Source organism: Globicephala melas, chromosome 10, assembly GCF_963455315.2.
Source record: "Globicephala melas chromosome 10, mGloMel1.2, whole genome shotgun sequence".
Lineage (NCBI taxonomy): Eukaryota > Metazoa > Chordata > Mammalia > Artiodactyla > Delphinidae > Globicephala > Globicephala melas.
Genome location: NC_083323.1, coordinates 83,832,130 through 83,857,414, shown reverse-complemented (window position 1 = coordinate 83,857,414; position 25,285 = coordinate 83,832,130). Strand labels below are relative to the sequence as shown.

The 25,285-nt window shown below is 35.9% G+C and overlaps 1 protein-coding gene across 7 annotated transcripts in view; it reads right to left on the bottom strand.

Annotated features, from left to right (window-relative positions):
- SOX5 (SRY-box transcription factor 5) overlaps positions 1-25,285 on the bottom strand; it is a 991,328-nt gene that overhangs the window by 40,563 nt on the left and 925,480 nt on the right. The gene's annotated exons all lie outside the window — the stretch shown is intronic.

The following is a 25,285-nucleotide window of genomic DNA, read 5'->3' as shown; positions in this document are numbered from 1 at the left end:
TTGAGTCCCAAGCATCTTTGGACCCTGGTGCTTAGAGTACCCAGAACATCCCATCATGGAGGAGCTAAATGGTGTGTACCTCTGATTAGAACTGTTCTCCAAATTAAATACAAAAAAGAAGAAAACTTTCTAACTTTCTTAGAAAATAATCTTTTCTCCTAGGTTTCACAGAAACACTTTAGGGTTTCATCTAAAAATAAACATAATTAGCATTATATTAATATATACTATTTATTTATATGCAACACTGTTCTAAACACTTAACATTACATTTTTAAAAATCCAGATTTGTTTTCCACATTTTCCTTACAGTGCACTACATGGTAGCATGAAGAGCTGCATGTGGTCAGCTCAGCATGTATGGCAATGTCCAATTGTTCTAGGCTTGAATAGGTCGAGTTTACATAGTTTACATTCTATTTTATACCTTTCTACACTAGCTCTTATGTAAGTTCATATGTAACATTTATGGATACAATTATCACTAAAATGTCTATCACAATATATAAGATCAGATAATCTTAACATTATATTACTTTTCTTTCACTGCAAAGAGAGTTATTCTTTTCTTGTTCTCTAAAATTGGAATATTGTGTCATTTGTACTTTATTGTTTGCCTTATATCCAATTTTACACAGGTATTATTGGAGAACAAAAATTTAGTATCCACTTAGGTTCATCTTTAGGAGCTAAGAACATAAAATATCTATCAGTAATAGCAGGATTACTTGTTGAAAGTGGAACAATTTAGAATCAAATGGTGTGATGTGGTGACATGGAAACATATTAATTAATGTGTATAAAATTTGATGTACATATTTACCCCAAAGCGTTGAAATAAATCACTTTACAAAAGTGGTAAAAAATGGTATATAATATGATATTTCAAATTTATATTTTTAAAAATGATTTATTGTTATTTGATTCCATGGTTAGCTTCACTTAGGAAACCTATGAACAGGCCAGGGAAAATTACACTTGAACATTTTTTTCAATTCTATTTTCTGTCTCAGAGAAAATAACAATTATTTGAAAACCCATGAGGTAATTCAAATGGCAATCCGGGATCATGTTAGATGCATAATAAATTACTGACCATGATATCAAATTTATATGAATTCACAGAATCTTGGAAGGAAGTAAAATAACTCCATGACTGGCTCAATATACAATTTTGAACTAAGCATTTTAAAAACTACAGGGCAAAAATCACTTCCAGATCTTTCAACATTTAGTTGAGCTAGTCAGCCATAATCCTTATATATGATGGCAGAGCCCCAGGAATATTGTCTTTTTTTCCTATTCTCCAGTATGCATGAGAGTTTCTCAAAATGCGATCCTTGAACTGGTACCATCAGCACCACCTGGGAATTTGTTAGAAAAGCAAATTCTCAATCTTAGAACCTTTGGAGGTAGGTTCCAGCAAGCTGTGTTTTAACAAGCCTTCCCAGGTGATTCTGATGCATACTAACATTTCAGAGACAATGCCTTATACAGTATAAAGGGAGATTATTAAAAATTTGTATTTACTAGGCTTCAAAACCCTTTAAGAATCTTCCTTAATATAAGGAGGTAACATTAAAAATATGTAATGTTATCTCAATCTTTAAAATTTTATCAGAACATATCATATGCTAATAATAATAAATGAAAAGGTATATGCATAATAAGCAAAATGCTACTGAGATTCAGTGGGCCGATAAGGATTAGAATTCAGATTTTCTCCCCCTTATTCAGCCTAAATATCCTGTCATATCAGAGCTTTATCAACTATTTACTATGCAACTGTAAATATTCTAGGTACTTTTTCCCTTATGAAAGTTGTACCTGCTTAGTACTTTCTATATGAAACTACAGGCTTTTGTCATGATAGCCTGAAAACTTCTTTTGACAGCATTAAAACTCTTAGAAAAGTTTTGAGGGGATATTTGGAGAAATTACAGGTCGCTGTTCCACTTGACTGTGCAGAAAGAAAGGAACATATTCCCAGAGTTGCAACAGAGATTTATGAGCACAGAGGAAATTGAGTGTGAGTGTGTGTACTGGAGGAGAGGTGGTGTCCATGAAGATGATGCAGATGTGGGTGCTGATGGGGTGAAATGTCATACACTTAGCTTTAAGCATTAAGAACTATTACATGCGGTTGAGTCCGCCTGCCGATGCAGGGGACACGGGTTCGTGCCCCAGTCCGGGAAGATCCCACATGCCGCGGAGCGGCTGGGCCCATAAGCCATGGCTGCTGAGCCTGTACGTCCGGAGCCTCTGCTCCGCAACGGGAGAGGCCACAACAGCGAGAGGCCCGCGTAACGCAAAGAAAAAAAAAAAAAAAGAAAAAGAACTATTACATGTGCATACTAAAAAATGACTACCGAAAGCACTGATTAGAGCGAGAGACCCACGGGAAATCTTAATATTCTCCTGTATGCGAGGCAGCACAGAAGTCTGAAAGCCAAAAAGTGCAAAGCCCCAAGGACATAATAGAGGTTGACAGTTCCAAAGTTGATAGAAATGTCATTCAAAATTGCCCTTTCATTCTCTTTCATTGTGTGACCAGGCTAATAGTATATTAATAAGAACCCACATGCTTGATCCTTATACTGGTAACTATATAAATAATTTTGACCCATTATATGATATTATTTAACAATTTGCTTCTTTTCATAATTTACTACTGAGCTACTATACCAAATGCCCATTATTCATGAAGAATACAAAAATTACAGAAGTTTCCCATTTTCTATTAATTATTTTTCATTTGACTAGATGAAAATTTTAAAACCCTAGCTGTAAAATGGAACTGGACTATTTATTTATGACATGCATTCTCATAATTATGAATATGCACAATAAACGCAAAAGGTAAGGTTTTTTCTACATTGTTTTTTCATTTGCGATATCTTATTATTTAGGAGAAATGTGAAAGCTTAGCATGATTAACCAGTATTCTTAACAAATAAAACATACATTTTAACCAGTATTCTTAACAAATAAAACATACACTGGTGGCGCAGTGGTTGAGAGTCCGCCTGCCGATGCAGCAGACATGGGTTCGTGCCCCGGTCCGGGAAGATCCCATATGCCGGGGAGCGGCTGGGCCCGTGAGACATGGCCGCTGAGCCTGCGCGTCCGGAGCCTGTGCTCCGCAACGGAGAGGCCACAGCAGTGAGAGGCCCGCGTACCGCAAAAAAAAAAAAAAAAAAAAAAATATATATATATATAAATAAATACTTTACATGTAAAAAATGTAAGTAATTTTCAAGGTCAGGAAAGCAGTGGGAAAGATAGTATTTCTATCAAGTACACTGTCAGGCAGTGAGGAAAGCGATTCCCTTCTAATTGTCCACTTGTTGAATGATGTTGTCAGTTGAAAACTTTTGGAAATAGCACATTTCATACTTATTTCATTTATACAGAAAGTAATAGTTAAGAAGAATCCTACGTAGCTGTTGAGTAGCTCTAAACTTGTATATGATAATTATAAGGCAAGCATTTAAGCTTAAGTAAATGTGTAAGCTAGGGTAAGCAAGTTTTAACTAGCTGAAGTCTATATTCTACATAGCTATGGAATCACTATAAATATTTCAAATCATTTATTTAATCTTTAATACTGTGAAGTCATGAATAACCTCAGAAAGGAAACTAGTGCTCAGAAAGGTCTAATGAATCCCAGGTTTTTGGTCTCTACAATACTCTTTTCATTTACATGACGCATTTAAACTTAAAGAGATGTTAATGAAATATAATTTCTGGAATTCAGTCCTAGCCATATAATTCTATCACATAATAAACCACATAAAGGTCAGTACACATGCAATAAAATGAACTAATACACACATTTGGTACTGTATACATTAGTTTAAAAGTTAAAGCACAAATTGTTAACTTGTTTTGGTGATTTTTTAAATGCTCCTCTGTTCTCTACACCATATGGCATCGAAAATTCCCTTCAGTAATGCTAAAGATTTATTAGACTATTCTTTGAGAAAAATACCAAAGGTTCATGTACAATATGGCAGAAAATATAACAATTCATACAATAATGTGTGAGAATACTATTTTGTATGTCCAAATACGTCCAAAAGTTTTAGGAACCAATTCATGATTATACATTCCCCTAATAAGGAATTATCTAATCTTAGTTAAATATAAAATCGTTAACAAGAATGCAAAACGAGGGCAATCCAAAAATCATGTAGTTCAGGCATGTTCCACTTATTTAGCTACTATGACTTGTCTCAAAGCAAACATTTCACTTAACATCAGCTTGTGGTCACAGTACTAGAAATACTGTGGCGGTTCTAATGAATTTGTATCCCAATCCCACACACATATAAATTATAAATGAGATAAAAAAAGAATTTGACACAAATATATTGCCTTGGATGCACTGAAGAAATACCAGTTGTGATCATGAATGCAGGGATGATTCCACAAAAACTTAACAAACACTGTAAAATAACTATATAAAGTTAAAATATATTTCATTCACATGGTTTTCAAATCATAAGTTTATGCTAGGAAAAACATGTTACTCTATTATAACTGTATCATATCCATAATTTTATAATGTGCAGAGACCAAATTAGTTAGGAAATCAAACATAATTTATCAAAGAAAAATCATTCTCCAGAATCCTGGAGGGTTATTTCTCTCTCCCCACTCCTTAGCCTTCATTCATGTTTTTGCTAAAGAATTTTAATAGAGAGCTAGAGAACAGGGATACCAGTAAAGAAGTCTACTTCTTTCTTCCTATTTGCACTCTTGTCCTTCACAACATAGAGCTATACCCACATGCAGGATTCTGGACCACAAGATGTACCATTAAGGATGTGCAAATGATTATATCTTTCAGTATAAAACGTTCATCTTTATTTACTTCTTTATTCATTCTCTTTGTCTAATTGATGATCCAGTTCATGCCATATCACACTTGTCCCCAAATTCCACTTCCTTAAATATTTACCTAAAGTAGTTATTGAAAATCAAACATTTATTTGGCAGTTAACAAGTTTATAGCACTCTGATGACAAAGAACAAGAACATATACATTTATTCAATCATCCATCCATTCATTTGTTATTTATTGAATGGAATTTCAACCATTTAATAATGGCTATTATACGTTGGGAATTAGAAAAATGCAAATCACTTGACATCTAGGTATGTGGCTTTGAGACTTTAGTTTTGTGTGGCCAGTAATAAAGGAACAAAGAGGTGCATTTACTTTTTATTCAAGCCCTAGATATAGAGGTATGTGGAAATGTGTCTTATTTTAGCTGAATGCTTGAAGGACAGTTTGTCTACGCACTTAACACGTTGTTTTATTTATAAATATGCTTTGATTCTTTAATAGCCATGCAATGACTTAATAAACTCTATGTATATAATTTCAGGCTACTTCCTGTGCACAGTTTGGAAACTGTCCCCATACATATCATAAATACTCACGTGAAGTAAGTAGCAATACTAACACATGGGAGGAGTAAAAGCATTCATGAAACATGCCGCAAAATTAATCACAATACTGCTATTACCCTCTCTAATGAAATAATCTTATTAAATTAAGTACGGAAGCTACACGACAAGCTGAATTGCACAATGTGCACTGAGGCCGCACCTCTCTTCCCTAGCTTGTGTTCACATTCATCTTTTTCTTCTTCTGTCCCTATTGTTCACTGTAAGAGCCCTCTTTCACCTTTCCCACCCAAATAAGGCTTTTTTCCTACGGTTTAGTAGAAAAAACAGTAAACAGTAGAGAGAAAAACAAAACAAATACCATGAGATCTCCAAAAAGACTGGTGTGTCCTTGATTTTTCCTTCATGAAGAATTTAGAGGAGAAAAGGTTTACATTTATGTGCAAGAGTCAATTAAAGTAATATAATATAAAACAAAGTGTAACAATCTTAAAATTATTTTCTTAGCTCCTGAAGAATTAGGAATCCTACTCAGGTGGCCACCCCAACTCTATACTTAGTAGCTTTCTGTCACCAGAAAATCAAGTTTATCATCTTAGAGAGCATGTAGTCCTGAAGTCCTTTTCATGAACACACCCTTACTTTTGGACTTCGAGATTGCAAGATGCCTTGTTAACCAGGTAGAGAGAACTCCAGGAATTCTCTGATAGGTATGCTTTTGCTGTGTTAATGCTACCATTAGACTTGATTGCCATTTAAATTCAAGTCTTAAGTTATTTAGCTGATGGTAATATGGTCTAGCTTCTCATTTGCCTTCCTCATTTTGCCATTTTACACTTTTACTACACCTGCTTCTTTTAAAAGTGTATGTTGGCCATCATCAAAAAATCTAGAAACAATAAGTGCTGGAGAGGGTGTGGAGAAAAGGGAACCCTCTTGCTCTGCTGGTGGGAATGTGAATTGGTACAGCCACTATGGAGAACAGTACGGAGGTTCCTTAAAAAACTACAAATAGAACTACCATATGACCCAGCAATCCCACTACTGGGCACATACCCTGAGAAAACCATAATTCAAAAAGAGTCATGTACCAAAATGTTCATTGCAGCTCTATTTACAATAGCCAGGAGGTGGAAACAACCTAAGTGTCCATCATCGGATGAATGGATAAAGAAGATGTGGCACATATATACAATGGAATATTACTCAGCCATAAGAAGAAATGAAATTGAGTTATTTGTAGTGAGGTGGATGGACCTAGAGTCTGTCATACAGAGTGAAGTAAGTCAGAAAGAGAAAGACAAAAACCGTATGCTAACACATACATATGGAATATAAGAAAAAAAAATGTCATGAAGAACCTAGGGGTAAGATGGGAATAAAGACACAGACCTACTAGAGAATGGACTTGAGGATATGGGGAGGCGGAAGGGTAAGCTGTGACAAAGTGAGAGAGAGGCATGGACATATATACACTACCAAACGTAAAATAGATAACTAGTGGGAAGCAGCTGCATAGCACAGGGAGATCAGCTCAGTGCTTTGTGACCGCCTGGAGGGGTGGGATAGGGAGGGTGGGAGGGAGGGAGACGCAAGAGGGAGGAGATATGGGAACATATGTATATGTATAACTGATTCATTTTGTTATAAAGCAGAAACTAACACACCATTGTAAAGCAATTATACTCCAATAAAGATGTAAAAAAAAAAAAACCAAAAACGTGTATGTTAGCAGTGTAGTTGGGGAACATTTGCTTCAATGTGGTAATTACACATCGCTTTTACATTTATCCTGTTGGCCCTTAATTAATTTAAAGGTGTTCAAAACATATTCATCATTTAATTTGTTGTTTAAAATGCCTCCTGTTCTTTCCCCGTTAATACCTTGATAGATTATTTTCCTTGTTTTCTGACTTCATTGATTTAAAGCCTCAAAACTGTAAATTATACCCACAAAGACACCCATACATATATTTGAAAACAAGGAGAGGAAAGATTGTGGCTTCCGGAATATCAGTAATATTTCACATTCATTTTTTAACGAAATAATTTCTTTGAAATTTCTAAACCATATAATGTCATTCTTTCTACACACAAAGTTCTTCTGTGATAGCCAGCTTCCACGATGCTCCCCCCCCCCCCAGTAATTCTTGTCTCCGGGTATTCCCCTGTGTATTTCCCTCCCACAGTGAATAGGACTGATCTACATAACCAACAGGATACTGCAGAAATGACAGTTTGACTCCTGATGCTTGGTCATAAAAGACATTGCAGCTTCTACTTTCCTCTTTCTTGAATCACTTGCTCTGGGGTGGCAGGGTTTCTCAACTTCAGCACTATTGATTTTCGGCTGAATAACTCTTTGTTGTGAGTGACTGTCCTGTGCATTGCAGAATGTTTAGCAGTATCCCTGGCCTCAACCAGTAGATGCTTGTAGCACTCCTGTCCAAGTTGCAGCAACCGAAATTATAGCCAGACACTGCCAAATGTTTCCTGAGGGACAAAATCACCCTCAGGGGTAAGTCAGTTGCCATGTTGTGAGGACACTCAAACAACCAATGGAGAGATCCACCTGGCAAGGAACTGAGGCCTCCTGCCAATAACCAGGACTTCTAGTTAGGCATGTGAGTAAGCCACTTCGCAAGTGGATATACTAGCACCAGTCAAGTTTTCAAATGACTGCAACCCCAGGGAATATACCAGTACCAGACAAGTTTTCAAATGACTAACCTCAGTTGACAACTTGATTGCAACCACAGGAGACTCTTAGCCAGATCCACCCAAGTAATCTACTCTCAAATTCATGACCCACAGAAACTGTGTGAGATAAGTGTTTGTTGTCTGAAGTCACTAAATTTGGGGATATTTTGTGAGGCAGCAATACTGAATCCATCCTCTAAAAGAGAAGACTGTAGCCAATATATGTTAAGTTCTTATATGATTCCAAAGCATTTTTTACCAAGACCTCACTTTGACTCCTGGAAAAATACTTGTTCCTCATTCTTCAACCATAATATGTGAATACATTTCATGAATCTTCCTCAGTTTTATGTATTTTGAGAGCTAGTTGTCATTCTTTTCTCCTTTTTCTTTCCTTCTCTTTTAATATTTCCTCTCCCTTCTCTTGAACATTTCTAACTCAGCTTTTGAGACTTTAATTTTAGATAAACTCTCTATCTAACTGCTACTTTTTATTTTCAAAACGTTCTAAAAATAAACTGTAGAAATATAGTTTCTGTACATTTACTTAGAAGAGTGTCATATGGGAAGATCTTTAGCTCACAATACCAAATGAAAACCCACTCACAGAAATTCTGCAGAGTAAATTTTCTGAACTATTTGAAAAGGAGAAGAACAGGAGGAATACAAGTGTCAACAATAATATTTGATGAGAACAGTGATAACACGAAACAGTATAAAGTGTATGGTGTTTCAGATTCACCTTTGTTTAACCTCTGGTCCCTGGACAGCTTCAAATTCCTAATAATAATTGTTATTTTGTCCTGTGGTATTCATTACATCTGGATGACTGCTATTATCTTTTAAAATGATTTACAGTTCTTCTACCAAGAGGCTAAAAGAAAGCACAGAGCAGTAAGAGTTGATGTTAATAATCATACCAGTTCCTTTTATTAAACTCTAAATGTAAATCTCCAAAAGCTTTTAGAAAATGCTTTTAGAGAAATTAGAGTTGGTCATTCCGTGTACAAGAAGAATTAAGTGTTTTCTTGGCACCACCTGACCAGCCCTTAAACTAATAATTAGAAAGCATTTGTCACTGTTACTTTTCTGTTAGCTCCACTTGAATATATGTGAAAAAAAACCCAAGAACTCCAAAGTTATCAGATGTTGGAATGGATTCACATGCAAAAAAGCAGAAGTCCTCAGAGAAATACAGATTCACAACATGAAATTTAAGGAAGTAGAAGCCACACTGATCAAATTCTACTACCACCTCTGTGGTGGGGATGGTACTTCTACCTGTACCTGAATGTACAGAACCAACCTCTCTACCTCAATCTACAAAAGGAATTAACACCAAAAGAACAGCAGAACAATATAAACAACACCAATACAAATGAGTGTAGACTCTTTGTCCCACTGGGGTCACATAAAGCAGAGGTAGTTATATCACATGGAGGCCTATTATTCAGGGGGAGGAAACACTCATAAAACTGTGAAAAGAATGAGTTGATCTTGCAACAAAACAAAATAGAATACTGGGAATACTGAGAGGGCTAAAAAAAATTCCTTAAAAAATATCTGGGGATTCAATCTTTTAGGGATTTAAATTTTTGAAGATCCTGGGAAAAGTTTGGTCTGGTTACAAGCAGATAGATCATCTTTATTTACTTATTAAAAAAAATTTTTTTTCAACATCTTTATTGGAGTATAATTGCTCTACAATGATGCATTAGCTTCTGCTGTATAACAAAGTGAATCAGCCATATGCATACACATATCCCCATATCCCCTCCCTCTCACGTCTCCCTCCCACCCTCCCTATCCCACCCCTCTATGTGGTCACAAAGCACCGAGCTGAACTCCATGTGCTATGCAGCCGCTTCCAACCATTCATTCTACATTTGGTAGTGTATGTATGTCCATGCCACTCTCTCACCTTGTCCCACCCCACGCTTTCCCCTCCCCGTAGATCATCTTTAAATAGCCAACCCAGGAGAAAAAAGGAGAATAAATAGAAGGCACAGTCATACGTAAGTCATTTAATACTAACTCTAACTAATTAAATCCAAGTCCTCATTTCCAGTTCCCCCACATGCATGTATAGGTTCTAATGGGCACAAATCCCCAACAGTCTGGTGACCCCACTCTGACTGTTTCATGTTTAATACAGTTATGACAGTTAACCACTGTATGGGTGTATTTTGGGGAGACTTGAGAAAGGGCCAAATCGTCTAAGGTACAGAACTCTGGGGAAGGATGGACGTGCACACGTGTGTCTGGGCGTATGAGTATGTGTGTGTGCAATGGATTTGACAGTGAATGAAACATAAAGCAAGAAGGTTAGGGAAGACTAAGGCAGCACCCTATTATTAGTGACTATAACAATCATCCCACTGTATTTCATTTTATTGCATTAGTTGTTTTCCTGAATTGTTGATGGCAAAATAATCAGATTTTAAATAGATTAAGAAGACCTTACTCTTCAAAGGGACCTTTACGGATTAGCTGAGTACTCCCACTCTTTACAGTACAACTTACTTGGGGGTAGGCATTAGTATATTAATTGTCTTTTATTACCCACATATACTTTGAATAGAAAAAATACTAAATATTAACTAATATATAATTACATGGACAGTTAAGTTTAATCACTGACTAACTCTTGATAAATTCTGTTTCTTCCTCTTTTTTTCATAAAGTATTTTAAAAATTCTTACATCTACATACAATGCAAATGTCATTTTGACTAGTGAATATCAAAATAGGAGCATATGCACCACCATAAGGTTTCCCTCCATATTTGAATCTCTTCAAATGAATTCCCACCACTTGAATTTCAGGGTTCTTCCCAGTCTTCAGAACTTTGCTCCTTTTTCTTTTTGCCCTTAGGGTTGAAGGCTTGACAACTCTGGGACTCACTGATTTCTCCTCAGAGATGTCACCTAACAGAGTCACTGTTAGGAACTTCTTAGTGACAGGCTTCCTATTAATTTTTTTAAATGTTATGTATGTATGTATGTCTATGTTGGGTCTTTGCTGCTGCATGGGGGCACAACTCTTTGTTGCGGTGCGTGGGCTTCTCATTGCGGTGGCTTCTCTTGTGGTGGAGCACGGGCACTAGGCACGCGGGCTTCAGTAGTTGTGGTGCGCAGGCTCAGTAGCTCTGGCTCGCGGACTCTGGAGCACGGGCTCAGTAGTTGTGGCGAACGGGCTTAGTTGCTCCGCGGCCTGTGGTATCTTCCCGGACCAAGGCTCGAACCCGTGTCCCCTGCATTGGCAGGCAGATTCTTAACCACTGCGCCACCAGGGAAGCCCCTTCCTATTAATTTGACCTGAAACTTTACTAGGTCAGGACATCCAAACTACAACTCTTTTTCACTCCATTCATTGCAGAGGACAAGGGGCAGTCATTGAAAACAAAGGATTAAAAGTCCAAAGATAAGTAAAAATAAAACATAAATGCAAAACTCATTTCTCTCACTCCCACTTATCTTAACCCAGAGCAATTTTCACCCGTCAGATTAAGAGCAGTATTAGTGATCTTCCTTTCTGAATATAGATTTAGAAGAGTTGTCCTATTTGCCCTGGTCTTTTTTTTTTTTCTCATGTGATAGGTTTATTCTTTAATTTGTTCCATAAGCATCTTTTTAGAAATTATTCCCAACTGTGCTAGTCATGGGGGAGAAGGAATTTATATTCCAGTTGGTGAAGCAATATATAGACACTAAACGACACAACAGTTTAAGGCTATGGAAGCTGCTAGAAAATTGTAATACAGTTAGTTAACTCTTGAACAACTTGGGGTTTGAGGCAGTGACCCCTTTGCACAGTCGAAAATCTGAGTATAACTTTTGACTCCCCCAAAACTTAACTACTAACAGCCTACTGTTGACTGGAAGCCTTACAGATAACATAAACAGTTGATTAACACATATTTTGTATGTATATACATATACATTTGTATGTATATGTATATATGTATATCTACATATATTTGTATGCATTCATGACATACCTAACTTTTTCTTAATTTCTTCAGTATTTCTAGGCTATGCAGTTTGTCTGCAAGTTTTTTCAAATTGTCACAAATCTCCAAAAAACTTTCCAATGTATTTGTTGAAAAAAACCTTTGCATAAGTGGACCCATGCAGTTCAAACCCACGTTGTTTAAAGGCCAACTACATTTAAAGAAATATGATTGTGATTAATCTAAAAGAGTGTCATGAAAGAAATTCTTCTGAAAAAAACCTGTATTTTATTTAGTCTAGATTATTTAGACCAAACTTTGTCACAAATGTGGTTGATTCACTAGTCTAGGACTGGGATTTGGATTTTGGATCTTAGATATTTAATTTAAATGCAATTTTCAGAACTTTTTCAAAAGGTTATCATTTCCTTATTCTGTTGATCCTGACACCTCATTTTCTGAAGAGTTTGAAAACACAGAAAGGTGTCAAGGGCATGAGCTCTTAGAACACTTAGTCCTATAAAATTTGCTACTTGGGATTAGATGATTATTACCAGAAATAAAGATTATTTTCCCTTCCCTGAGATATTCATCAAAAGCAATTATTTTCTAATTGTGACTGACAAAGTATTTTTTTCCTTTTTCCTTTTCTCCTAATTAACTTATTAGAGAGTTAATAAAACAAAAGGCATGGTATATGCCTAATTGAATACAAAAATTATGCAATTTTTACCTGGGAACTTCTCCCCACTCCAAAAGAAATGCTGATTTTATAAAGCCATTTTGTCATCAAGAGAGCTAGTTTCAGGACTTCCCTGGTGGCTCAGTGGTTAAGAATCCACTTGCCCAATGCAGGGGACATGGGTTCGAGCCCTGGTCCGGGAAGATCCCACATGCCGTGGAGCAACTAAGCCTGTGCACCACTACTGAGCCTGCGCTCTAGAGCCCACGAGCCACAACTACTGAGCCCGTGAGCCACAACTACTGAAGACTGTGCACCTAGAGCCTGTGCTCCACAATAAGAGAAGAAGCCACCGCAATGAGAAGCCCGTGAACCGCAACGAAGAGTAGCCCTGGCTCGCCGCAACGAAGAGTAGCCCTGGCTCGCCGCAACTAGAGAAAGCCTGCATGCAGCCTCAATGCAGCCAGAAATAAATATATAAATAAATAAATTTACATTAAAAAAAGAGAGCTAGTTCCAAAGAAGAAATAAATGCTAATAATTCTGTACACTATTGTTACATAAATATTTGGGGAGAGTCAATTAAATATCATAAAATATATAAAAGTACATTTAGTAAGCTTAATAATCCATATACTATTTAAAATAATTTGAATACTTTTATATCTGTTCATTTTTAATGCTGATTTTCTAATACTATTCAATTTACTCCCTGACAGCTAAACTTTACAAGTTACAAAAGCATCCTCATACATTTTGTCTTACTTTAAGTCTCACAGCAAGAGTGTGAGATATTATCAATCTCACTTCACAGATAAAGAAACTGAAGTTAGAGATATTCAAAGATTTGCCAATAGTCATAACTTCATTAAGCTTCGGACTCAAACCCAAGTCACTGGGCCATTAAGTCTAGGCAACTTTTCAGAGCTGCCTCTTATCTAAATGCCAACAGGGAAAAAATTGTTAAGCAATTTCTTTGAAAAATCAGACTAATAACTGAAATCTCGCAGTTTCTTCTTAATTCTGAAGAGATTTTTATACCTCATTATGATAGGGATCATTAAGAGCTCAATTTGGATAATATTAATCTGGGCCCCTGCAAAAAATTTATAATATCATATCATGAAATATTTTAACAAAATAGCTACAAGTAAATTCCAAATGTATTCATGTATCTAAATTATACATCAAAAGAGTACATATTTCAAGTAAATGCCATAAACATCCTCAACACTATTATTTAAGTGGACTTATTTTATTTCAACATAAAACATATGTCAATTTATATATATCCAAATGCTGCCAAGTCATTTAGAGAGGAACTAATATTACAAGAAATGAAAGAGAGGATGGAAAAGACCTTTAGCCCACCTAATGGCCTGACCAACGGCTATGAATCCATCCCAGGTTTATTTCAAATGAGTTGTGTCAAAGGTAACCCACAGGCCATTTTATAGTGATTTATAGCTGATGTCTCCAAATATCCTTTTATTTTAATGATAATCTCGATAGAGTCATTGAGGCATTCTTTGTCTTCATGGCAGTGACCAGGAGGGAACTGACGTCTTTAAAAAATTCTAAGGGTTGAGGATTATTTATATAGAATGGCAGTTAAGGCCAGTTTTTATGTTGTACCCTGGAGACAAAATAATTTTTTCTCAACATATTGAAGATGCTTAGCTTGATTATATATTCTGCCTATCATTGTTATAATATTAAATTGAAGGTATAGTCCAAAGAAAATTCAATAAACATGAAAAGGCTTAGAATTGAGCATCAGGTAAGAGTCTGATTTTAACTATAATGATCTCAAATTTGTATTAAGGCTCTCACAGCATAATGATTCTTAAGTGTCTGTATTGAGTTAAGCATGTCGTGAAGCATGAGGAATTGCAAGATTGATTTATCAGATATTCATTTAAGAAATAGTCAATTAAAATAATGCGTAGTGAAACTCAGCTGTAATGCCTCCTGTTTAATTTTTCCCAACCCATAACATTAAGAGAATAATACATTCCACAGTCTGGATGGCATAAAAGATTTCATATAGCAATTGTAATGATATCATTACATAAGAGTTTTGATGATATCTTTTAAACTGAACTAAGGAGAAAGAATGAGTGCATTTACCTTAGATTCGACTTTATTTTGAATGTTGCTTTAGGTCATTAGATTGCCAAATAAAATGAATCTGCATTCTTGATTACTGTAGTAAAGAATGGAATATATATATGTTTATATATAATATCAATAATGTTTATATATAATATAAGCAAATGAATGTATAGGTGAACTATTTCTCTGCCGTACTTGAGTAGATTGATTAGCCTAAAAGAGAAGCAGAGAAAGATAATCTTACAAAAGTAAGAGAGAAAAATTTTAAATTTCCCTCCTAAGACTTTACTTGAACTGTCAGTTAAACAATATAACAAAAGTAGCTTATATTAGTATAAGCCTATGCCTTTCATTTCTTTTTTGCTCTCTCTTTTTTTTTTTTTCTGTACGTGGGCCTCTCACGGTTGTGGCCTCTCCCGTTGCGGAGCACAGGCTCCAGACGCGCAGGCTCACCACTGCGCCACCAGGGAAGCCCTCTGCACACTCTCAATCTGTCAACATACATAAGGGAGGCCATTCACTTGAAGATGTACTCATAGTAAACAAACTCATGAGGCTAATATATAAGTCAGAATGTCAATTAATTAATTTAGACCTGACCAAAATATTGCTGAATTTTTTAAGGTATTCTTCTTTTAATTTCAAGATACCTCGAAATGCAAATTTCACTATCAGAATCAGGGCCGAAGAAGTAGTGAGTATAGTTGGCCCTCCGTATCCCTGGGTTCCACATCCACGGACTCAACCAACTGCAGTTGATACAGAGGGCCAACTGTACTACACCATTTTACATAGGGGGCTCGAACATCCGTGGATTTTGGTATCCAAGGAGGTCCTGGAACTAATCCCCTGTGGATACCAAGGGATGACTGTACTTCACTCAGACCATAGTAAGGACTAGTAGATTATGTATGCTTCATTACATACGATGTCTCTTGAATGATCAGAACACTCATATTTCCTAAATCCAGTGTATCTCACCTAGACTGACAGGATAAACAATAACAAACCTTACTTTTAGGTTCCATAACCTTTCTGTGCATATGGTCTTTCTACATAGTACAACAGCACTGTTTTACTTTTCTTAGGTACAACTGTATTCCCCTCACGCTGCATTGAGATTATCCTCAAGCCCAGGATCTTTGATGCTTCTATGTAAGGGGTCCCAAACTCAGTCATATTTTTGAACATAGTATCTTGGCTTACTTCCACAGATGGCTCGTTTATTTGTTTGTTTGTTTATTCTTCTAAAAGAACTAGAGCAATGATTATATGTCAAGCATTACACCGGATGCTAAGGATGAATAAGATATACTCCCTACCATCAAGGGATTCAGAGTCATACAAGGGAAGGCAAGTGCAGTTATACAGGTGCTGTGATGCTATACAAGGAGTACATGTCTATGTAGTGTGGTCACATATGATGGAATAGCCAATTCCACATAGAGGTGACAGTGGACATATGTCTTATGAGTTGGTGCCAGGCAAGAGGGAAAAGTGGAATGAAGAGGGCAAAAGCATTCCAGAGAGGTAGAGTGGCACAAACATAGGCAAAAAGAGGTGAAATAACATGATACATGAGGAAGTGATTCCATTTGGAGCACAAATTGCTGAGATTGGGAGAAAAGTAGAATAACTTAGGCTAGTGAGGTAAGTGGGGCTAGATTAGAGAATGCCAAGGGAAGATGGTTAGACTTCCTCTTTTAGACATTTTTATCTTTACATTTTCATTCTTCTTAAGTTCACTCCCAAAGCTCTAGAGATGCATTACTGTAAACCTTATTTCTTTAAAGTTCAGATGAACTCCCACACTCTACTCTTCCATTCCTACACGTCTTTGCACAGGTTGTCTCATTTTCCTTCAAAAACCATGTAAATGGCACACCTTCTGGAAGCCTTTCCTTATCTTCCTATTTCTCCCCAGGTTGTGTTGAGAACTTTTTTCCGTTTCTCCATATTATTCTTTGATTATTACTTAGCCCACAGTATTTTAATTGTTAGTTTATTTGCTGCCTTCCCCATTACACTGTACAGTGTTAATTATTGTTCTTTTTTATTCTACCAGTGTCCAGTATATTATAGGTGCTAAAAAGGTGTTTATTGAACAAACCTCAGTATTGACATCTTCTAAGAGTGACTCTAAGAAGCTTCATCTATGAATAACATAGTCATTACATGATATTTTAAAAATTATGTAAACCAGTGAACAAACATATAGCATTGTTTCAAGCAAAATGTCAAGTCTATTGATATATCTCTTTCCGAAGGCAGACATTCTTATTCCTATTTTCCCACTAGAAGATATCTCATTTAGGATAAATCATATTTTATTAACTGTGCATTCTAAGTGGATCTTGTTTTTAAAAATAGAATTCATTTCAAAATACATTTTGAAAGAATATTTTTAAAAACTTTAAAAAATATTTCTTTTTGTCTCATTAAACTCCTTAATGTTTTATTTAAGATGCCCAGAATTCTAGAACATAACTTGGTTACACCAAAGGCCCAAAAGTTCACCTGACAATAGCTAAGAATATATGACTGAAATAATAACAGAAAACGTATACAGATACATGATCTTAGATAATGTTGTATTAATATATTTAATTGCAAAAATAGACATATAGTGAAGACTATATCACAGATAGTGATAACTAAGGTTTCAATTCATATTAAGATTGAGTAGTATAATATAAACATTTAATCTAGTAAACATTTATCGACTGCATATTATGGGGCAGCCACTTAAAATTCAATGGGTAAAGAAAGTGTTTGTAATATGATTAATCTTATGGAATTGATCTTTCCTTCATTTAGTTTGTTGCAAGTCCATAAATTATCGTCCCAGATACAACAGATCAGAATTCCAGCTCACTGCAACTCTGTGTATGCTAATAGAAAAAGACAAGCAAAACCAAATCAAACAAAAACTACCCAGAGGTTCTCTTAAAATTGTATCAGAACCATCATTTTTTAGATAAATGACAGCACTATCTGCATAAAAACCGGTGCTAAAAATTCCATCACTTGACGCAAAATTTTTGTCTTGCCCTGTATTTATATAGGGTTGACCTGAATATTGAGCTCCCGCAGACTTAAAATGAAACTTTGATCCTCAAAAGAGTTACACGGAGAAGTATAGAAAACAAAAATCTGTACCTATTTAAGGACATTCCTACTGCTGTCATAATGCTTTTGTACATACTTCACAACAGCATTTTTTCCTTATGTTATTTTAAGTACTACTGGAAATACCACAAGAGAAAATTTTTTGCAGTACTTCATCCTTTCTATTTTTGGTCTCAATTTCTTTTTCTCCTATTATGAAATATCTACACTGCCAAAAGTCATCAAAATTGCACAACAAACCATAATAGCTCAAATTATATAATAAACTAGAAAAAATAAGATTCTTTGGTTATTGAAAGGCCCAATTTAAATGAAGGTCTCATATGGAATCTCAGTACTGATAACTGGTCTTGCAAAGAAATCTAACAGAGCTTTAATAAAAAATATTTTGTGGTTTTATGAAAATGTAAGGTTTCTAGTCTTTTCTGGTATTGGCAAACAATTTGGGGGAATATACTGTTTTTTCTATTTAAGTATACTTTTTTTTCTTTCATATTATTTTGGTAATGTAAAACCTGTAAAGTAAGAATTCTGGTCTTCATTCTGCTCTAAATTTAGAGATCTCATCCTTATTCTTTTGAAAAACCAAAATCATAAAGGATGAACGGTTGGGTTCTGTAAAAGTCACCCTATGGAATCAGCTAGTCCATAGTTGGAAGTACGAGTGCTAAAAGCTGTGGGATATTGCAATTGTAAGTCCTGAAGCTCACAAAGGGAGGGGGATAGAATTCTAAGAAGCATCCAATTATATTATCTACAAGGAGGTCCAGGACTAGGAAAGGGGTACATTCTTCCCTTGAGAACCTGAGGACACCTAAGTACGTGATTCAGGTTAAGGAAAATTGCTAGCTTTTCATATTTAGACACTTGCATTTTTAGACATGCTGCTTTCCAAGCAGCACTCTGTTAAACAAGTTCTTAGCAATATTCAATATTCTGAGTCATTAAGAATGTACTTTTCAAATTTAATATTTATGATTAAAATTTTCGTGAGCAAAATTCTGATTTCAGTATAGAAAAAATTTCAAATCTATTTTCAAGTAAAATAAGAGAATTCTAAGATTGTTCCCTATTTCAAAAAAAAAAAAAAAACAAAAACAAGAGCTGTTCTATATTTTGAATCCTATTCTGTATCCCCCTGTTCTCCAACTTGAAGATACGTGAGATAAGGAATGTATGCTTGCAAGCTCCTCTGATCATATTAAGTAGACTCTAGACCAGCAGTCCCCAACCTTTTTGGCACCAGGGACCGGTCTCATGGAAGACAATTTTTCCACAGACAGGGGTTGGGGGGATGGTTCAGGTGGTAACGCGAGTGATGGGGAGCGATGGGGAGCGGCAGATGAAGCTTCATTAGCTCGCCCGCAGCTCACTTCCTGCTTTGCGGCCCGGTTCCTAACAGGCCACAGATTGATACCAGTCCGCAGCCCGGGGTTTGGGGACCCCTGCTCTAGACAATAATTCACAGTCAATGTGAATTACACCACGCACTGTGCATATGATGAAGGCATTTTTTCCCCCCACATTTCATACTAATCAAGTTACACATTTTCTTTTCTGGTCTTTGTTCAAAAAACTATAATTAAGAATGACTGTGTTCTTTAGTTGATTATTAGAAGAAATGAGAAACTGCAAGAATGATGATGGAGTTCACTATTTTATAACTTTTTGGACAGCTCTGGATTAAAATAGTCTCTCTTTCTCCTTAAGTTAACTTTGTGCAATTAATGCCACTACCATATTGTATGTGCATGAGAAAATGTGAGAAGAGGTATAACTAAAAAGGAATCCTTCTTCATGGAATATAATACAACAAAATAGATACATTAGAACTTTGTATATAAACTCAATATAAGTAAAACAAATAGGATTTTAAATGCATTGTGAATGTACATGCTTAAATAAATCATATAATGAGTTTTAACAAGAAAATAATCACATTATTTATAGAAGTTTTAATAAGCTTTATAAAAGCTTTTTTTAAGTGGGTGGCATTGCATGTTTGTTTATATGACAAAAAGTGTGACTTTAATAAAGCTTGTAACTGGAGGAAGGGAGAAGGGAAGAGGGGAGGAGAGGGAGGGACAGATGGAGGAAAGGAGACAGGGAGAGACAGGCAGTAAGAGAGAGAATGTGTGGCTGATTTTGAAAGAATGTTGTCCTCTCAAAGCAAGTTTATCCCAATGATGAAAATAACGCTCTTCATAATTTTAAAACTGCCCTGTTGTAATTGTTTTGAGACTATAGCACATTTTTCACTGATTTTTTTTAAAAGATAGCTAAAAGTCTGTTGCACTTGAATCACACTGGGTTATAAAGTTTTGGGTAAAAATCAAAAATTAAAAAAAACATGTCAAAAGTAAAAATCTGATTAGAAATTAGGGTCTGTTTTCTCATGTGACTTGTAAACCTACTCACAAAAGAGATCAAGTAAAATAAGAATTCTAAAACTCTTATCAACACTAGTATATAGCAATTATAATTTTTTAAGATGACTTTTTAAAAACCAATACTTAGGTGTTAGTACCAAAATATCACTCCAAAAATTCAACCCTGCAATTTGCTTCCTATAGGTGTTATCAGGTACTATCAATTGTGTGTGTTTTCATATATTACTAATGAAAAAAACCTGACAAAGTAAGTGAATCTAAAGAAAACCCAGGAAATAGTGTAGGTTAAATCCGTACTCCAGGTGCTTACTTGCTGCCCTTAACAGGCTTTAATGTGATTGTCTTTTTCTGTCTGTATCCCTTCACCACATCCCTCACCACATACACTGTGCTCCATGAGGGCAGAGAACCATCTACACTGTTCACCAGTATCCTTGGGTCCTAGGGCTCTGACAGACACATCATAAGCAATCAATTTGTTAATTAATTTGTTGAATTAAATTGTCTTGTCTCTCCAATGGCAAGGTCCAGGATGTGTCATTAGGACTCAAACTCCAGAGTGTTTCTAGGGAAGTAATGTAGAGACACTTAAAATATTAACTAATTGGTCCAAAAGATAAAAGGAAAAAAATTCCCTTGCCTGAAAGACACAATACCCTAAGAAAAGAATACAATGAATAGATAATTACAAGAGTTTAATAAGTCGTACGACAAATGGAAAATACATAATTTCTCTTTAAAAGTGAATGCACTTAGAACAAAATTCAAAACTTAACATGAAAAAGTCCTACCTGATGTGGTCTTTCTCATTTCCAATTTCATTTCTTATTCTCCCTCATGTTCTTTGCATTTCAGCTATCCCGGCCTATTTCCTAAACCTTGAATTTGTCAACCTCACTCATATATTACAGTCTCTGCAACTGCTGTTGCTCCTGTTTGGAATACCTTTTTCTCAGATCTTTGCAGGTACTTTCCTATTCATGATTTAAGTCTCAGAGAGGGCTTCCCTTATAGCTCTGTCTCAAGGAGATTCCCTTGCTTGTCCCTAGGCACTCTTTTACCCTTATTTTCTTCACAGCACTTACCAATATATAAAATTGTCGTTTTAATTACTCATAGCTTATCATTTCCCATTAGACTGCAGAATCTAAAGAAGACACAGTGTCCTGTTCATAGCTGTAGTAGCTGTAGTTCTGTCTTGAACTGAATTTGGCACATGACAGGCATACATTAATATTTGTTGAATCAATAATGGTAGATGTAAGCATAGGGTGTTACAGAACACTAAAAAGGGACAGTCCTTTAAAGAATGAGAAAACAACAGAGCTAAGGGCTAGAGACCAATTCCAAGTGATACTGTTTAGGCTCCTAATTAAACCACATCTGAAATCAGAATAACATTTTTTTTTAATGTGACTGAATATATTTCCTTTTTGCTTAATCCAGTTTGGGTTGAGTTTTCTCTTATTTTACTAACAAATACAGTTGTCATTCAGTGAAACCATAGTTTGAAATCCTGGAAAGTTGATTACAGTTCTACTTAAATAAGAATACTGTGACATTAAGTTACTCTGAATAAAATAATGCCACCTCCAAGATGGGAATAAAGACACAGACCTACTAGAGAATGGACTTGAGGATATGGGGAGGGGAAAGGGTAAGCTGGGACAAAGTGAGACAGTGGCATGGACATATATACACTACCAAACGTAAAACAGCTAGTGGGAAGCAGCCGCATAGCACAGGGAGATCAGCTCGGTGCTTTGTGACCGCCTGGAGGGGTGGGATAGGGAGGGTGGGAGGGAGGCAGACGCAAGAGGGAAGAGATATGGGAACAACATGTACATGTATAACTGATTCACTTTGTCATAAAGCAGAAACTAACACACCATTGTAAAGCAATTATACTCCAATAAAGATGTTAAAAATAAAAATAAAAATAATGCCACCTCATGGAGTGGTGTACTCCTTCTGTCACTGCAGCGGACTAGGCAGAGGCAAAGTAACCTCATGACTGAGTTACTGTGTGTTGGACTGAATATTTTCTGCATTTCCTTCTTACTGAAGCTTCCATAATTCTATAAGCAAAACAGCCGATACAATTTGTTAAATAAATAAAACTTCTGAATACTTTTGGTTTTGATCTTGTCTGCCTTCAGCTTAGAAGGTTACATCTTTTTATTTTTTTGACTCAAATTTACATCTGTTTCATTACTGTATTATTTTCTTTCTACTCTCTATTTTATAGTGTTTACAAATATTAGTGGAATGCTTGGTTCTCTCTAGAGAAAAATCTATTGATAAAACTGAACAAATAACTAGGCATATATTCTATTTTCCATCTATCTAAATAAGACATTAATAATTTGCTGTCATGTAGAAAACAAATCTATACTTTTTGGGGCATCTCTGTTAAAGAGACTACTAAAATTCTTCCTATTTTTTTGAATAGGAAAGAATGATTAAGCAGAAGGTATTCAAATGAATCAAATCTGAGGTGTGGTCCTCCATGGTTTCACTTCTCAATTCTCTATTCAAGCATTTCTAGTACAGGTCAAGGCTAAAGGGGTGAAAAGGGGTCGATAATCAATAGCTCAAATGAGGCACTGATCAATCATTTAGGATAGAAAAGAAAGGATTTTAATTGATTTGAAGAATGTTTTAGGAAGCCCAAATTACAAATGATTCCCTAAAAGGAAAGATAACTACAGAAGTGCACTTTCGCTCTCTCAGTCTAATGTATTGATGACTTACATTTAGCCATGACGTTTATTGACGTTGTACTAGACACCCCCCCCCCGCAACCCCAATACAGGGACATCCTTTCACATTGTTCTGTTTTTCTTCCCCACACTATTTAGGTTTTAACTGCCTGGTTTTAACATTAAAATGCTTTCAACATTCAGCTTTTGGGACGGTGACTCTGCATTGTGTAGGACCTATTTTAGAGGGCAACTTCCGCTTAAAAAATGTGATTGTGTGGGTCTTCCTGTCTCTGCACATGCTCAACACCCTCTTGTCTCCCCCATGGTTTGCATTATTAAAAAGCTTTGACATGGCTCATCAGAGCTGGCTGCTGTGTTCCAAACAGGTTCCTGTCAAAACAAAATCAGTATACCCGGGGACACAGGCCAGGCCAGCTGAATTCAAAGGATGTTACCTAAATCCCTCTGTATATTTTGCCTTTAAAAAAATGCCAACACTATAACTAGCCTGTCTCTTTATTTTATAATTTTTATTGTTTTTATGTTACAAATGTCCCCCCCCCCCGGCCCCGCTTTCTGAGTCATAAGAATATATCACCGAATGACCTACTTGGACATTTAATACCACTGTGCTCAGAAAAGCCTCTGTTTAAGTACCTAGCTGTTTGAGATTCCTGTCAACTGAATACAAATGAAACAGAGAGGAGAAGGCTCATCACAGGGGTTCTACTGATAACACTTCATTTAACATATTTCAGTTTAGCAACAAGGGGCCACAAAAAGAAAACTATTTTATTTAAAATGACAGGGCGACTATGTTATGCCCACTGTAACTATGTCTCACACAGGAAGTGATGATAATGGTAATGGGCCACATTTACAGTTTAACTCTATGGGGTGATTCCTCTCAAATGAATTCACCTCTTGAGTATGACACATCCATATCACATCTCAAAGGCTCACAAAATTGTTATTTCATAGATATTGAAATACGGGGGGAAGGAGGGGTGTTCGATAGCTACTCAACAAAGCACGAAGCAGCTGTACAGAGCAAGGTGTTAGGGAGATTCTAGCATTTAATTGATATGCCAGACAGTGTTTAAGCATAAGAATAGAAAATGGCCAATTTAACTGTGGTTATAATTAGCTGAGGCTAACATTCCCGTTCTGTTCTGAAGTTTTAGGAGACATGAAATCTACAAAAGTACCAGGTCTAATAGTTTCAGGAGGAATCCGTGGTTTTATTTGATCTTACATATATAGATGAATGGAAGCGCCTCTTTGATTAGTGCTATTTAAGCAGTGTGGATTACTTAGAAATACTATATTTGGAGACCAGTTCTGACCCTGTTTACTGAGTAATGATTATTCGAGATCTTGACCTGAAAAGCTCTAAAAATAAGTCAAATAGTAGCATTCTAGGAATTTTTGCATATTGGAAATCACATCTCTAGCAACTACTACTACTAAGAATTTTATATGGCCAGATAAAATGTGAAACTATTAACTGCAGTTATGATTACGTTGAGCAGTGCTCTCTGAATTTTTCATGATGGCACTACTACTGTGGAGGCCTTAGTACTTCCTGGTCCATTTCAAACTTATGAAATCTCTTTGATGTCTTTTGCTTTATCTTGAAAGGATGTTTTTGTCAAATATTAAAAACAGTGTTTTTATAGTTAGTGTGGTGGTGGTTTGACCTGGTTGTGGTTAGGCTGTATGTGCACTTTTGTAGTGAGCCTTTCCCCCAACTGGCATTATAGAACACTGTCTCAAAGTTAGCAAAAAAGCTTCATTTCCTAAATCTCCTGTTAGAACTAATTTTCAGTTAAGACGAATCATGATTATCCTCTGATTTCTCATACTCCCAACATACAGTGCTAAGTAATCTTGTGTGTCATGTACCATAGTTTATGACTTATAGTATTAAACTATAAAATTCTACCCTGTAGATCAGTGTGTACTGATAAAATGCTTACTTGCTAGCATGAAACTATGTGATTGGAACCATTATAGCAAAAAATAGGTGCGCCAAGAGGAGTCATGGCACTCCTGACATTACTAACACAAGCACCTGGCTACCAATTCAGAAAAGATCTTCGTTTCTGTGTCTGTGAAAGAGGATCAGATAAAACAATACAGTTCCACTTCTTGTTTCTGAATTTGAAACAATATGTATAAGGATATTGCCCCTGAA